This window comes from Salmo salar, chromosome ssa10 (assembly GCF_905237065.1).
Source record: "Salmo salar chromosome ssa10, Ssal_v3.1, whole genome shotgun sequence".
NCBI lineage: Eukaryota > Metazoa > Chordata > Actinopteri > Salmoniformes > Salmonidae > Salmo > Salmo salar.
Genome location: NC_059451.1, coordinates 125,390,436 through 125,407,836, shown reverse-complemented (window position 1 = coordinate 125,407,836; position 17,401 = coordinate 125,390,436).

The following is a 17,401-nucleotide window of genomic DNA, read 5'->3' as shown; positions in this document are numbered from 1 at the left end:
TTGTAGAATGGGTAAATAGTGTCTGAAGGTATTGTAGAATGGGTAAATAGTGTCAGAAGGTATTGTAGAATGGGTAAATAGTGTCTGAAGGTATTGTAGAATGGGTAAATAGTGTCTGAAGGTATTGTAGAATGGGTAAATAGTGTCTGAAGGTATTGTAGAATGGGTAAATAGTGTCTGAAGGTATTGTAGAATGGGTAAATAGTGTCAGAAGGTATTGTAGAATGGGTAAATAGTGTCAGAAGGTATTGTAGAATGGGTAAATAGTGTCAGAAGGTATTGTAGAATGGGTAAATAGTGTCAGAAGGTATTGTAGAATGGGTAAATAGTGTCTGAAGGTATTGTAGAATGGGTAAATAGTGTCTGAAGGTATTGTAGAATGGGTAAATAGTGTCTGAAGGTATAAAGTGTCAGAAGGTATTGTAGAATGGGTAAATAGTGTCAGAAGGTATTGTAGAATGGGTAAATAGTGTCAGAAGGTATTGTAGAATGGGTAAATAGTGTCAGAAGGTATTGTAGAATGGGTAAATAGTGTCTGAAGGTATTGTAGAATGGGTAAATAGTGTCTGAAGGTATTGTAGAATGGGTAAATAGTGTCAGAAGGTATTGTAGAATGGGTAAATAGTGTCAGAAGGTATTGTAGAATGGGTAAATAGTGTCAGAAGGTATTGTAGAATGGGTAAATAGTGTCAGAAGGTATTGTAGAATGGGTAAATAGTGTCTGAAGGTAAATAGTGTCTGAAGGTATTGTAGAATGGGTAAATAGTGTCCGAAGGTATTGTAGAATGGGTAAATAGTGTCTGAAGGTAAATAGTGTCTGAAGGTATTGTAGAATGGGTAAATTGCGTCAGAAGGTATTGTAGAATGGGTAAATAGTGTCAGAAGGTATTGTAGAATGGGTAAATAGTGTCTGAAGGTATTTAGAATGGGTAAATAGTGTCTGAAGGTATTGTAGAATGGGTAAATAGTGTCTGAAGGTATTGTAGAATGGGTAAATAGTGTCTGAAGGTATTGTAGAATGGGTAAATAGTGTCTGAAGGTATTGTAGAATGGGTAAATAGTGTCAGAAGGTATTGTAGAATGGGTAAATTGCGTCAGAAGGTATTGTAGAATGGGTAAATAGTGTCAGAAGGTATTGTAGAATGGGTAAATAGTGTCAGAAGGTATTGTAGAATGGGTAAATTGCGTCAGAAGGTATTGTAGAATGGGTAAATAGTGTCAGAAGGTATTGTAGAATGGGTAAATAGTGTCTGAAGGTATTTAGAATGGGTAAATAGTGTCTGAAGGTATTGTAGAATGGGTAAATAGTGTCTGAAGGTATTGTAGAATGGGTAAATAGTGTCTGAAGGTATTGTAGAATGGGTAAATAGTGTCTGAAGGTATTGTAGAATGGGTAAATAGTGTCCGAAGGTATTGTAGAATGGGTAAATAGTGTCCGAAGGTATTGTAGAATGGGTAAATAGTGTCTGAAGGTATTGTAGAATGGGTAAATAGTGTCCGAAGGTATTGTAGAATGGGTAAATAGTGTCAGAAGGTATTGTAGAATGGGTAAATAGTGTCTGAAGGTATTGTAGAATGGGTAAATAGTGTCCGAAGGTATTGTAGAATGGGTAAATAGTGTCAGAAGGTATTGTAGAATGGGTAAATAGTGTCTGAAGGTATTGTAGAATGGGTAAATAGTGTCCGAAGGTATTGTAGAATGGGTAAATAGTGTCCGAAGGTATTGTAGAATGGGTAAATAGTGTCAGAAGGTATTGTAGAATGGGTAAATAGTGTCTGAAGGTATTGTAGAATGGGTAAATAGTGTCTGAAGGTATTGTAGAATGGGTAAATAGTGTCTGAAGGTATTGTAGAATGGGTAAATAGTGTCAGAAGGTATTGTAGAATGGGTAAATTGCGTCAGAAGGTATTGTAGAATGGGTAAATAGTGTCAGAAGGTATTGTAGAATGGGTAAATAGTGTCAGAAGGTATTGTAGAATGGGTAAATTGCGTCAGAAGGTATTGTAGAATGGGTAAATAGTGTCAGAAGGTATTGTAGAATGGGTAAATAGTGTCTGAAGGTATTTAGAATGGGTAAATAGTGTCTGAAGGTATTGTAGAATGGGTAAATAGTGTCTGAAGGTATTGTAGAATGGGTAAATAGTGTCCGAAGGTATTGTAGAATGGGTAAATAGTGTCTGAAGGTATTGTAGAATGGGTAAATAGTGTCCGAAGGTATTGTAGAATGGGTAAATAGTGTCCGAAGGTATTGTAGAATGGGTAAATAGTGTCTGAAGGTATTGTAGAATGGGTAAATAGTGTCCGAAGGTATTGTAGAATGGGTAAATAGTGTCAGAAGGTATTGTAGAATGGGTAAATAGTGTCTGAAGGTATTGTAGAATGGGTAAATAGTGTCCGAAGGTATTGTAGAATGGGTAAATAGTGTCAGAAGGTATTGTAGAATGGGTAAATAGTGTCTGAAGGTATTGTAGAATGGGTAAATAGTGTCCGAAGGTATTGTAGAATGGGTAAATAGTGTCTGAAGGTATTGTAGAATGGGTAAATAGTGTCTGAAGGTAAATAGTGTCTGAAGGTAAATAGTGTCAGAAGGTGTTGTAGAATGGGTAAATAGTGTCCGAAGGTATTGTAGAATGGGTAAATAGTGTCTGAAGGTATTGTAGAATGGGTAAATAGTGTCCGAAGGTATTGTAGAATGGGTAAATAGTGTCCGAAGGTATTGTAGAATGGAAAAATAGTGTCAAAGGGTAGGCTTGGGCAAGTTGTTGTGGGGGGTGCAGGGCTGTTGAGCAGGATAGGGGTAGCCAGGTGGAAAGCATGGCCAGCCGTAGAAAAATGCTTATTGAAATTCTCAATTATTGTGGATTTATCGGTGACAGTGTTTCAGTGCAGTGGTCAGTGGGGAGGAGGTGCTCTTCTTCTCCATGGACTTTACAGAGTTTGTGCTGCAGGATGCAAATTTCTGTTTGAAAAAGCTAGCCTTTGCTTTCCAAACTGCCTGATGGAGGTGGTGTCAGAATGGTGTCCGAAGATATTGTAGAACATGTAAATAGATTCACAAGGTAAATTGTGTCTGGAGATATTGTAGAATGTGTAAACAATGTCAGAGGGTAAATTGCGTCAGAAGGTATTGTAGAATGGGTAAATAGTGTCAGAAGGTATTGTAGAATGGGTAAATAGTGTCTGAAGGTATTTAGAATGGGTAAATAGTGTCTGAAGGTATTGTAGAATGGGTAAATAGTGTCTGAAGGTATTGTAGAATGGGTAAATAGTGTCAGAAGGTATTGTAGAATGGGTAAATAGTGTCTGAAGGTATTGTAGAATGGTTAAATAGTGTCTGAAGGTATTGTAGAATGGGTAAATAGTGTCAGAAGGTATTGTAGAATGGGTAAATAGTGTCTGAAGGTATTGTAGAATGGGTAAATAGTGTCTGAAGGTATTGTAGAATGGGTAAATAGTGTCAGAAGGTATTGTAGAATGGGTAAATAGTGTCTGAAGGTATTGTAGAATGGGTAAATAGTGTCTGAAGGTATTGTAGAATGGGTAAATAGTGTCTGAAGGTATTGTAGAATGGGTAAATAGTGTCAAAAGGTATTGTAGAATGGGTAAATAGTGTCTGAAGGTATTGTAGAATGGGTAAATAGTGTCAGAAGGTATTGTAGAATGGGTAAATAGTGTCTGAAGGTATTTAGAATGGGTAAATAGTGTCTGAAGGTATTTAGAATGGGTAAATAGTGTCTGAAGGTATTGTAGAATGGGTAAATAGTGTCAAAGCATTTACAATGAGTGAATAGTATCAGAAGATATTGTTTTTTATTTTTCTCGGCAAGCCGGTTAAGAAAAATTCATATTTACATTGACAGCCTAGGAACAGTGGGTTAACTGCCTTGTTCAGGGGCAGAAAGACATATTTTTAACTTGTCAGCTCAGGCATTCGATTTAGCAACCTTTCAGTTACTATCCCAAAACTCTAACCACTAGGCTACCTGCCGCCCAGAGTGTCAGAAGGTAAATAGTGTCAGAATACATTGTATAATGGGTAAATAGTGTCTGAAGGTATTGTAGAATGGGTAAATAGTGTCAGAAGGTATTGTAGAATGGGTAAATAGTGTCTGAAGGTATTGTAGAATGGGTAAATAGTGTCAGAAGGTATTGTAGAATGGGTAAATAGTGTCTGAAGGTATTGTAGAATGGTTAAATAGTGTCTGAAGGTATTGTAGAATGGGTAAATAGTGTCAGAAGGTATTGTAGAATGGGTAAATAGTGTCTGAAGGTATTGTAGAATGGGTAAATAGTGTCTGAAGGTATTTAGAATGGGTAAATAGTGTCTGAAGGTATTGTAGAATGGGTAAATAGTGTCAGAAGGTATTGTAGAATGGGTAAATAGTGTCTGAAGGTATTGTAGAATGGGTAAATAGTGTCTGAAGGTATTGTAGAATGGGTAAATAGTGTCTGAAGGTATTGTAGAATGGGTAAATAGTGTCAAAAGGTATTGTAGAATGGGTAAATAGTGTCTGAAGGTATTGTAGAATGGGTAAATAGTGTCAGAAGGTATTGTAGAATGGGTAAATAGTGTCTGAAGGTATTTAGAATGGGTAAATAGTGTCTGAAGGTATTTAGAATGGGTAAATAGTGTCAGAAGGTATTGTAGAATGGGTAAATAGTGTCAGAAGGTATTGTAGAATGGGTAAATAGTGTCTGAAGGTATTGTAGAATGGAACCACTAGGCTACCTGCCGCCCAGAGTGTCAGAAGGTAAATAGTGTCAGAATACATTGTATAATGGGTAAATAGTGTCAGAAGGTATTATAGTGTCAGAAGGTATTGTGTCAAGAGATACACAACATCCTGAAATATATTTAGATATCTTTGTTAGAAAGAATACTATATTTCCCTTGACGTAGTGATGCTGAATTTCAGCAGGCAGGACACTTAGGGCTGTCCCAGCTCTTTCTGACACTGCTAACCCTAGTCTCTTAGCTCCCTAGCTTCCATGCCCTCTCTCTTTATAAGCCTTTTTTGGGGCAGTGGTGTAAAGGGGGGGGGTGTCTGGTGTGCAGCATTGTGCCAAAGTAGATTTACCTTCAATAACCATTTGCTAAATCTCCATCCATTAGACTGAAGCTCCAACAGCTGTGGCATTAAGCCCGATTAGAGCGCCATGCTGCAGAGGAGAGGAGAGGTCCAAAGCTGCATCCCAGCCACATGTCATCTAGTGATTTCTATCCTGTGTCTCTGTATCTTGTCAGTTGCTACTGGAGCGGCAGAGAGGGCTGAGGAAAGGAGGGATAGGATGCTCTGTTCTGGACACTTTAATTCTCTCTGCTCTGACTCCCGGTGACTCTGCTCTGCCATAGATCTGCTGAATATTCGCTGTTGCTACTGCTACTGCTGACTTTTAAACAGCAGACAGAGGACGTCTCTATTGACAAGGCATGCTGTGCTGAGACACTACACGATACCGAGCTACGTTGCTGTGAATTAGAACCAGAGATTATGTTTCTGTAAGGTGCCACCAGAAAGGGCCCATCTGTGAGGTGCCACCAGAAAGGGTCCATCTGTGAGGTGCTACCAGAAAGGGCCCATCTGTGAGGTGCTACCAGAAAGGGTCCATCTGTGAGGTGCTACCAGAAAGGGCCCATCTGTGAGGTGCCACCAGAAAGGGTCCATCTGTGAGGTGCTACCAGAAAGGGCCCATCTGTGAGGTGCTACCAGAAAGGGCCCATCTGTGAGGTGCCACCAGACACATGGAGAACTGACACGACAATGGAGAAGGGAGCCGGAGGGAAGTGGGCCAGCGGCTCATTTCAACGAGTTTCCATCAAACGCTCTGCATCCAGTGCCTCCAATAAGGTAAGAGGAGACTAACTATCTGACTGTCTAAATGACTGACTGTCTGACTGTCTGACTGTCTAACTGACTAACTGTCTGACTGTCTAACTGACTGACTAACTGTCTGACTGTCTAACTGACTGACTGACTGTCTGACTGTCTAACTGACTAACTGACTGACTGACTGTCTGACTGACTAACTGACTAACTGTCTGACTGTCTAACTGACTAACTGTCTGACTGACTAACTGACTAACTGTCTGACTGTCTAACTGACTGACTGACTAACTGTCTAACTGTATGACTGTCGAACTGACTAACTGACTAACTGTCTAACTGACTAACTGTCTGACTGACTAATTGTCCGACTGACTAACTGACTGACTGACTGTCAAGCTGGCTGACTAACTGACTGACTAACTGACTGACTAACTGTATGACTGTCGAAATGACTAACTGACTGACTGTCTGACTGTCTAACTGACTGACTGTCTGACTGTCTAACTGACTAACTGTCTGACTGACTAACTGACTAACTGTCTGACTGTCTAACTGACTAACTGTCTAACTGACTGACTGTCTGACTGTCTAACTGACTGACTGTCTGACTGACTGTATGACTGTCGAACTGACTAACTGACTAACTGTCTGACTGTCTAACTGACTAACTGTCCGACTGACTAACTGACTAACTGTCTGACTGTCTAACTGACTGACTGACTAACTGTCTAACTGTATGACTGTCGAACTGACTAACTGTCTGACTGTCTAACTGACTAACTGTATGACTGTCTAACTGACTAACTGACTGACTGTCTAACTGACTAACTGTATGACTGACTAACTGACTGACTGTCTAACTGACTAAATGTCCGACTGACTAATTGACTGACTAACTGTCTAACTGTATGACTGTCGAACTGACTAACTGACTGACTGACTAACTGTCTAACTGTATGACTGTCGAACGGACTAACTGACTAACTGTCTAACTGACTAACTGTCCGACTGACTAACTGACTGACTAACTGACTGACTGACTGTCAAGCTGGCTGACTAACTGACTGACTAACTGTCTAACTGTATGACTGTCGAACTGACTAACTGACTGACTGTCTAACTGACTAACTGTCCGACTGACTAACTGACTAACTGTCCGACTGACTAACTGACTAACTGTATGACTGTCGAACTGACTAACTGACTAACTGTCTAACTGACTTACTGTCCGACTAACTAACTGACTAACTGTCCGACTGACTAACTGACTAACTGTCCGACTGACTAACTGACTGACTGTCTGACTGACTAACTGTCCGACTGACTAACTGACTAACTGTCTGACTGTCTAACTGACTAACTGACTGACTGTCTAACTGACTAACTGTCCGACTGACTAACTGACTAACTGTCCGACTGACTAACTGACTAACTGTATGACTGTCGAACTGACTAACTGACTAACTGTCTAACTGACTTACTGTCCGACTAACTAACTGACTAACTGTCCGACTGACTAACTGACTAACTGTCCGACTGACTAACTGACTGACTGTCTGACTGACTAACTGTCCGACTGACTAACTGACTAACTGTCTGACTGTCTAACTGACTAACTGACTGTCTGACTGACTGTCAAACTGACTAACTGACTAACTGTCTGACTGTCTGACTGTCTAACTGACTAACTGACTAACTGTCTGACTGTCTAACTGACTGACTGACTAACTGTCTGACTGTCGAACTGACTAACTGACTAACTGACTGACTAACTGACTGACTAACTGACTGACTGACTGTCAAGCTGGCTGACTAACTGACTGACTAACTGACTAACTAACTGTCTGACTGTCTAACTGACTGACTGACTGACTGTCTGACTGTCGAACTGACTAACTGTCTAACTGACTGACTGTCAAACTGGCTGACTAACTGACTAACTGTCTAACTGACTGACTAACTGACTGACTAACTGTCTAACTGACTAACTGTCTGACTGTCTAACTGACTAACTGTCCGACTGACTAACTGACTGTCTAACTGACTAACTGTCCGACTGACTAACTGACTGTCTAACTGACTGACTGTCTGACTGTCTAACTGACTAACTGTCTGACTGACTAACTGTCTGACTGACTAACTGACTGTCTAACTGACTGACTGACTGTCAAGCTGGCTGACTGTCTAACTGACAGTCTAACTGACTAGCTGACTGACTGACTAACTGACTGGCTAACTGACTAGCTGGCTAACCAATGGTCTCTTGTCATGCAGGGAGCTATCACTGCTCCATGTACAACAGGTGATTCTGCCCGTAGTGTTAGTGATTGGCTGATGTTCATCAGGTGATTCTGCCTGTAGTGTTAGTGATTGGCTGATGTTCATCAGGTGATTCTGCCTGTAGTGTTAGTGACTGGCTGATGTTCAACAGGTGATTCCCTGTGGCTCAATTGGTAGAGCATGGTGTTTGCAACGCCAGCATGGTGTGTGCAACGCCAGGGTTGTGGGTTCAATTCCCACGGGAAGCCAGTACAAAACAAATAATAATAACAAAAAAAATCCATGAAATGAAATGTATGCATTCACTACTGTAAGTCGCTCTGGATAAGAGCGTCTGCTAAATGACAAAAAAATGTAAAAAAATAAATAAAAAAATGATTCTGCCTGTAGTGTTAGTGATTGGCTGTGCTCAGCATCTCCTTCATGAGTTCAAGTTAAAATGTATTTGTCACATGCTTTGTAAACTAAAGGTGTAGACTAACAGTGAAATGCTTACTTATGGGTCCCTTTCCAACAATGCAGAGTTCAAGATAAAAAAAATTAAAGTAAATAGAAAGTGACAAGAGGAATAAATACACAGTGAATAGCAATACCAAGTTAAAATAACATGGCTGTGTGCAGGAAGTACAATGTAATAAAATGACTATATGCAGGAAGTACAAGGTAATAACATGGCTATATAAAGGGAGTACCAGGTAATAACATGGCTATTTACAGGAAGTGCCAGATAATAACATTCCTCCAGGTAATAACATGGCTATGTACAGGGAGTACCAGGTAAAACTATAGCTATATACAGGAAGTACCATGTAATAACATGGGTATGTACAGGAAGTACCATGTAATAACATGGCTATTTACAGGAAGTGCCAGATAATAACATTCCTCCAGGTAATAACATGTCTATGTACAGGGAGTACCAGGTAAAACTTTAGGTAGATTTGTACATATAGGTAAGGATAACGTGACTAGGCAACAGGATATCTTATTTGTATTGTATTTATTATGGATGCCAAATAGCTGCTGCTGTTCTGGACTTGGGGACTGTGATGGGGCGTCTAGGGGGGCACGTCTATTGGGATATGCATGGGTGTCCGAGCTATGTGCCAGTAGTTCAAACAGACAGCTCGTTGCATTCAACATGTCAATACCTCTCACAAATACAAGCAGTGATGAAGTCAATCTCTCCTCCAGTTTGAGCCAGGAGAGATAGACATGCAAGTGATTAAATTAGCTCTCTGTGTACATCCAAGAGCCAGCCGTGCTGCCCTGTTCTGAGCCAATTGCTATTTTCCTAAGTCCCTCTGACCACATGACTGAACAGTAGTCCAGGTGCGACAAAACTAGGGCATGTAGGACCTGCCTTGTTGATAGCGCTGTTTAGAATGCAGAGCAGCGCTTTTATGAACAGACTTCTCCCCATCCTAGCTACTGTTGTATCAATATGTTTTGACCATGACAGGTACAATCCAGGGTAACTCCAAGTTGTTTAGACTTCTCAACTTGCTCAATTACCACATCATTCATTACAATATTTAGTTGAGGTTTAGGGTTTGGATTTGTCCCAAATACAATGCCTTTAGTTTTTGAAATATTTAGAACGAACATATTCCTTACCACCCACTCTGAAACTAACTGCAGCTCTTTGTTAAGTGTTGCAGTCATTTCAGTCACTGTGGTAGCTGATGTGTAAAGTGTCTAGTCATCTGCGTACATAGACACAATGGCTTTACTCAAAGCCAGTGGCATGTCATTTGTAAAGATTTTAAAAAGGGGCCAAGACAGCTGCCCTGGGGAATTCCTGATTCTACCTGGATTTTGTTGAAGAGGCTTCCTATAAAGAACACCCTCTGTGTTCTGTTAGACAGGTAACTCTTTATCCACAATATAGAAGGGGGTGTAAAGCCATAACACATTTTTCCAGTTACAGACTAATTGATAATGTCAAAAGTATCACTTAAGTCTAACAAAACAGCCCCCTCAATATTTGTATCATCAATTTATCTCAACCAATCATCAGTCATTTCTGTAAGTGCTGTGCTTGTTGAATGTCCTCCCCTATAAGCGTGCTGAAAGTCTGTTGTCAATTTGTTTACTGTAAAATAACATTGTATCTGGTCAAACACCATTTATTCCAAAAGTTTATAAAGGGTGTCACGAGTGCTGTCTTCGAATTCCCTGTCATAAATTATCCACGGCGCAGCGTGCCGGTAGTTCCACATATTTATTTAGTGAACCCGAACCAAACAAGAAAACAGGTGAAACTGAAACAAACTGGGGCTGCATAAACACAGCTGCACAAATACAAGATCCCACGAAAACACAAGGAAAAACAGGCTGCCTAAGTATGGCTTCCAATCAGAGACAACGATAGACAGCTGCCTCTGATTGGAAACCATACCCGGCCAAAACATAGAAACAAAAACATAGAATGCCCACTCTCCTATCACACCCTGGCCTAGCTAAACAAAGAAAACACAGCTCTCCTTGGTCGGCTGTTTGAGCCAGTAATGAGGCATTTACTATCCTTAGGTAGGGGAATAACTTTTGGCTTAAATTGAAGAAATGTCAAATAGGAGGGGCAATATCGTCTGCTATCATCCTCCAGTAATTTTCCATCCAGATTGTCAGACCCTGGAGGCTTGTCATTGTTGAAAGACAACAATTATTTTTTCATCTCTTCCACACTCACTTCATGGAACTAAAAATTACAATGCTTGTCTTTCATAATTTGGTCAGGTATACTTGAATGTGGTGTCAGCATTTGTTGCTTGCATGTCATGCCTGAATTTGCTAATCTTGCCAATTAATAAATCATTAACCTCTCTAGGGTATGTGGGACGAAATCGTCCCACCTACTCAACAGCCAGTGGAATCCCGTAGCGCGATATTCAAATACCTTAGAAATGCTATTACTTCAATTTCTCAAACATTTGACTATTTCACACCATTTTAAAGACAGGACTCTCGTTAATCTAACCACACTGTCCGATTTCAAAAAGGCTTTACAACGAAAGTAAAACATTAGATTTTGTCAGCAGAGTACCCAGCCAGAAATAATCAGACACCCATTTTTCAAGCTAGCATATAATGTCACATAAACCCAAACCACAGCTAAATGCAGCACTAACCTTTGATGATCTTCATCAGATGACACTCCTAGGACATTATGTTATACAATACATGCATGTTTTGTTCAATCAAGTTCATATTTATATCATAAACCAGCTTTTTACATTAGCGTGTGACGTTCAGAACTAGCATACCCCCCCCGCAAACTTCCGGGGAATTTACTAACAATTTACTAAATTACTCACGATAAACGTTCACAAAAAGCATGACAATTATTTTAAGAATTATAGATACAGAACTCCTCTATGCACTCGATATGTCCGATTTTAAAATAGCTTTTTGGTGAAAGCACATTTTGCAATATTCTAAGTACATAGCCCAGCCATCACGGGCTAGCTATTTAGACACCCAGCAAGTTTAGCCTTCACCAAAATCAGATTTACTATAACAAAAATGTTATTACCTTTGCTGTTCTTCGTCAGAATGCACTCCCAGGACTTCTACTTCAATAACAAATGTTGGTTTGGTCCCAAATAATCCATCGTTATATCCAAACAGCGGCGTTTTGTTCGTGCGTTCAGGTCACTATCCGAAATGGTAAATCAGGGTTACGAGCATGGCGCATTTCGTGACCAAAAAATTCTAAATATTCCATTACCGTACTTCGAAGCATGTCAACCGCTGTTTAACTTCTTGGGGCTATGTGGGACGCTAGCGTGCCACCCGTGGTGCACCCTATCAACAGCAGGTGCATTTCAAGAGCGGCAAATTTGAAACCAAATAAATGTCAAAATTCTAATTTTTCAAACATGCAACTATCTTACACCCTTTGAAAGATAAACATCTCCTTAATCTAACCACGTTTTACGATTTCAAAAAGGTTTTACATTTTACATTTTAGTCATTTAGCAGACGCTCTTATCCAGAGCGACTTACAAATTGGTGCATTCACCTATAATATCCAGTGGAACAACCACTTTACAATAGTGCATCTAAATCTTTTAAGGGGGGGGGTTAGAAGGATTACTTTATCCTATCCCAGGTATTCCTTGAAGAGGTGGGGTTTCAGGTGTCTCCGGAAGGTGGTGATTGACTCCGCTGTCCTGGCGTCGTGAGGGAGCTTGTTCCACCATTGGGGTGCCAGAGCAGCGAACAGTTTTGACTGGGCTGAGCGGGAACTGTGCTTCCTCAGAGGTAGGGAGGCGAGCAGGCCAGAGGTGGATGAACGGAGTGCCCTTGTTTGGGTGTAGGGCCTGATCAGAGCCTGAAGGTACGGAGGTGCCGTTCCCCTCACAGCTCCGTAGGCAAGCACCATGGTCTTGTAGCGGATGCGAGCTTCGACTGGAAGCCAGTGGAGAGAGCGGAGGAGCGGGGTGACGTGAGAGAACTTGGGAAGGTTGAACACCAGACGGGCTGCGGCGTTCTGGATGAGTTGTAGGGGTTTAATGGCACAGGCAGGGGAGCCCAGCCAACAGCGAGTTGCAGTAATCCAGACGGGGAGATGACAAGTGCCTGGATTAGGACCTGCGCCGCTTCCTGTGTGAGGCAGGGTCGTACTCTGCGAATGTTGTAGAGCATGAACCTACAGGATCGGGTCACCGCCTTGATGTTGGTGGAGAACGACAGGGTGTTGTCCAGGGTCACGCCAAGGCTCTTAGCACTCTGGGAGGAGGACACAAGGGAGTTGTCAACCGTGATGGCGAGATCATGGAACGGGCAGTCCTTCCCCGGGAGGAAGAGCAGCTCCGTCTTGCCGAGGTTCAGCTTGAGGTGGTGATCCGTCATCCACACTGATATGTCTGCCAGACATGCAGAGATGCGATTCGCCACCTGGTTGTCAGAAGGGGGAAAGGAGAAGATTAATTGTGTGTCATCTGCATAGCAATGATATGAGAGACCATGTGAGGATATGACAGAGCCAAGTGACTTGGTGTATAGCGAGAATAGGAGTGGGCCAAGAACAGAGCCCTGGGGGACACCAGTGGTGAGAGCACGTGGTGCGGAGACAGATTCTCGCCACGCCACCTGGTAGGAGCGACCTGTCAGGTAGGACGCAATCCAAGCGTGCGCGGTGCCGGAGATGCCCAGCTCGGAGAGGGTGGAGAGGAGGATCCGATGGTTCACGGTATCAAAGGCAGCAGATAGGTCTAGAAGGATGAGAGCAGAGGAGAGAGAGTTAGCTTTAGCAGTGCGGAGAGCCTCCGTGACACAGAGAAGAGCAGTCTCAGTTGAATGCCCAGTCTTGAAACCTGACTGATTAGGATCAAGAAGGTCATTCTGAGAGAGATAGCAAGAGAGCTGGCCAAGCACGGCGCGTTCAAGAGTTTTGGAGAGAAAGGAAAGAAGGGATACTGGCCTGTAGTTGTTGACATCGGAGGGATCGAGTGTAGGTTTTTTTCAGAAGGGGTGCAACTCTCGCTCTCTTGAAGACGGAAGGGACGTAGCCAGCGGTCAAGGATGCGTTGATGAGCGAGGTGAGGTAGGGGAGAAGGTCTCCGGAAATGGTCTGGAGAAGAGAGGAGGGGATAGGGTCAAGTGGGCAGGTTGTTGGGCGGCCGGCCGTCACAAGATGCGAGAGTTCATCTGGAGAGAGAGGGGAGAAAGAGGTCAAAGCACAGGGTAGGGCAGTGTGAGCAGGACCAGCAGTGTCGTTTGACTTAGCAAACGAGGATCGGATGTCGTCAACCTTCTTTTCAAAATGGTTAACGAAGTCATCCGCAGAGAGGGAGGAGGGGGGAGGGGGAGGAGGATTAAGGAGGGAGGAGAAGGTAGCAAAGAGCTTCCTAGGGTTAGAGGCAGATGCTTGGAGTTTAGAGTGGTAGAAAGTGGCTTTAGCAGCAGAGACAGAAGAGGAAAATGTAGAGAGGAGGGAGTGAAAGGATGCCAGGTCCGCAGGGAGGCGAGTTTTCCTCCATTTCCGCTCGGCTGCCCGGAGCCCTGTTCTGTGAGCTCGCAGTGAGTCGTCGAGCCACGGAGCAGGAGGGGAGGACCGAGCCGGCCTGGAGGATAGGGGACAGAGGAAATCAAAGGATGCAGAGAGGGAGGAGAGGAGGGTTGAGGAGGCAGAATCAGGAGATAGGTTGGAGAAGGTTTGAGCAGAGGGAAGAGATGATAGGATGGAGGAGGAGAGAGTAGCGGGAGAGAGAGAGCGAAGATTGGGACGGCGCAATACCATCCGAGTAGGGGGAGAGTGAGAAGTGTTGGATGAGAGCGAGAGGGAAAAGGATACAAGGTAGTGGTCGGAGACTTGGAGGGGAGTTGCAATGAGATTAGTGGAAGAACAGCATCTAGTAAAGATGAGGTCAAGCGTATTGCCTGCCTTGTGAGTAGGGGGGGAAGGTGAGAGGGTGAGGTCGAAAGAGGAGAGGAGTGGAAAGAAGGAGGCAGAGAGGAATGAGTCGAAGGTAGACGTGGGGAGGTTAAAGTCACCCAGAACTGTGAGAGGTGAGCCATCCTCAGGAAAGGAACTTATCAAGGCGTCAAGCTCATTGATGAACTCTCCAAGGGAACCTGGAGGGCGATAAATGATAAGGATGTTAAGCTTGAAAGGGCTGGTAACTGTGACAGCATGGAATTCAAATGAGGAGATAGACAGATGGGTCAGGGGAGAAAGAGAGAATGTCCACTTGGGAGAGATGAGGATTCCAGTGCCACCACCCCGCTGGCTCGATGCTCTAGGGGTATGCGAGAACACGTAGTCAGACGAGGAGAGAGCAGTAGGAGTAGCAGTGTTATCTGTGGTGATCCATGTTTCCGTCAGCGCCAGGAAGTCTAGGGACTGGAGGGTAGCATAGGCTGAGATGAACTCAGCCTTGTTGGCCGCAGACCGGCAGTTCCAGAGGCTGCCGGAGACCTGGAACTCCACGTGGGTCGTGCGCGCTGGGACCACCAGGTTAGAGCGGCAGCGGCCACGCGGTGTGGCGCGTTTGTATGGCCTGTGCAGAGGAGAGAGAACAGGGATAGGCAGACACATAGTAGACAAGCTACAGAAGAGGCTACGCTAATGCAAATGAGATTGGAGTGACAAGTGGACTACACGTCTCGAATGTTCAGGAAGTTAAGCTTACGTTGCAAAAATGTTATTGACTAAAATGATACAGTACTGCTGGCTGGTGGAGTAGGCTAGCTAGCAGTGGCTGCGTTGTTGACTTTGAACGTGTAGCTGGCTAGGTAACCTCGGTAGTTTCAGTACTACACCTTGTCATGATACAAAGCAACTTTGTAGCTAGCTAGCTAACATAACACTAATCAAGACGTTCCTTGTAGTGTATTTAGTTTCAACAATGCTGCTCGTCGGTAATAGTTGGCTAGGTTAGGAAAAAAAGGCGTCGCGGGGGACGGAAATAGCTGGCTAGCTAACCTCGATGGCTGGCTAGCTAACAATTATCAATTAACAATTATCAAGCTATGACAAAGACAACTAGGTAGCTCGCTAGGTAACACTGCACTAGTCAAATCGTTCCGTTGTGAAGTATTAGTAACTACAGCGCTGCTAGTCGGTAACGGATGGCTATCTGGCAGTGGGTTAATGATGACTAGGTGTGTTGAGTAAGTCTGGCGCCCGGCGTCGCGGCTGGCTAGCACACCTCGATAATACTCAAACTCAAACTACACAATTATCTTAGATACAGAGACAGCACAGACAACTATGTAGCAGGCTAACTAACACTAACACCACACTAATCAAGTCGTTGCGTTGTAATGTAATAGTTTCTGCGGTGCTGTTAGTCGGTAGAAGTTGGCTAGCTAACAGTGATGACTAGCTAGCTAGCAGCTAGCAGTGTTGACTACGTTAGGAGGACGAAGATAGCTAGCCTCGATAATTACTCAGTTACTCTAAACTACACAATTATCTTTGATACAAAGACGGCTATGTAGCTAGCTAAGAAGAATTGCTCAGATCAAACAAATCAAGCCGTTGTAATGTAGCGAAGTGGAGTATTACCTGTGGAGCGAAGCGTGGTGCGACTGCGACTGCGTGGTTTTACGGCGAAAGCATAAATTTAGAGTATGTTAGGACAGTACATTTACAAGAGTTGTGTGTAATGTTTTGTCAATTCAAAGACAGGGTCACCAAAACCATAAAACCAGCTAAAATGATGCACTAACCTTTTACAATCTCCATCAGATGACACTCCTAGGACATTATGTTAGACAATGCATGCATTTTTAGTTCTATCAAGTTCATATTTATATCCAAAAACAGCGTTTTACTATGGCATTGATGTTGAGGAAATCGTTTCCCTCCAATAACCGGCAGTCAAGTCAACACCACAAATTAAATAATTAAAATTAGAAAACATTGGTAAAATATTATATTGTCATTTAAAGAATTATAGATTTACATCTCTTGAACCCAATCAACTTGCCAGATTTAAAAATAACCTTACTGGGAAATCACACTTTGCAATAATCTGAGCACTGCGCCCAGAAAAATACGCGTTCGCGATACAGACTAGACGGCGTCATGTTGGGGAGATCTAAAATCGAAAATACTATGTAAATAATCCATTACCTTTGATTCTCTTCATCAGATGTCACTTCCAGGTATCACAGGTCCATAACGAATGTAGTTTTGTTAAAAAGCTCATCATTTATGTCCAAAAATCTCCGTCTTGTTAGCACATGATCTAAGCCAGCCGGACTTCTCGTCATGAACGAGGGGAAAAAATATATTTACGTTCGTTCAAACATGTCAAACGTTGTATAGCATAAATCATTAGGGCCTTTTTAACCAGAACATGAATAATATTCAAGGTGGACGAATGCATACTCTTTTATAACGTATTGGAACGAGGGTACCCAACATGAACTCGCGCGCCAGGTGTCTAATGGGCCATCATCGTTCCATGGCTCTTGTTCGGTCAGATCTCCCTCCAGAAGACTCAAAACACTTTGTAAAGGCTGGTGACATCTAGTGGAAGCAATAGGGAAGTGCCAAAATATTCCCTCAGCCCCTGTGTTTTTCAATGGGATAGGTTTAAAGGTAATACAACACATCAGGTATCCACTTCCTGTCAGAAAATGTCTCAGGGTTTTGCCTGCCAAATGAGTTCTGTTATACTCACAGACACCATTCAAACAGTTTTAGAAAATTTAGGGTGTTTTCTATCCATATGTAATAAGTATATGCATATTCTAGTTACTGGGTAGGAGTGGTAACCAGATTAAATCGGGTATGTTTTTTTATCCAGCCGTGTCAATACTGCCCCCCTAGCCC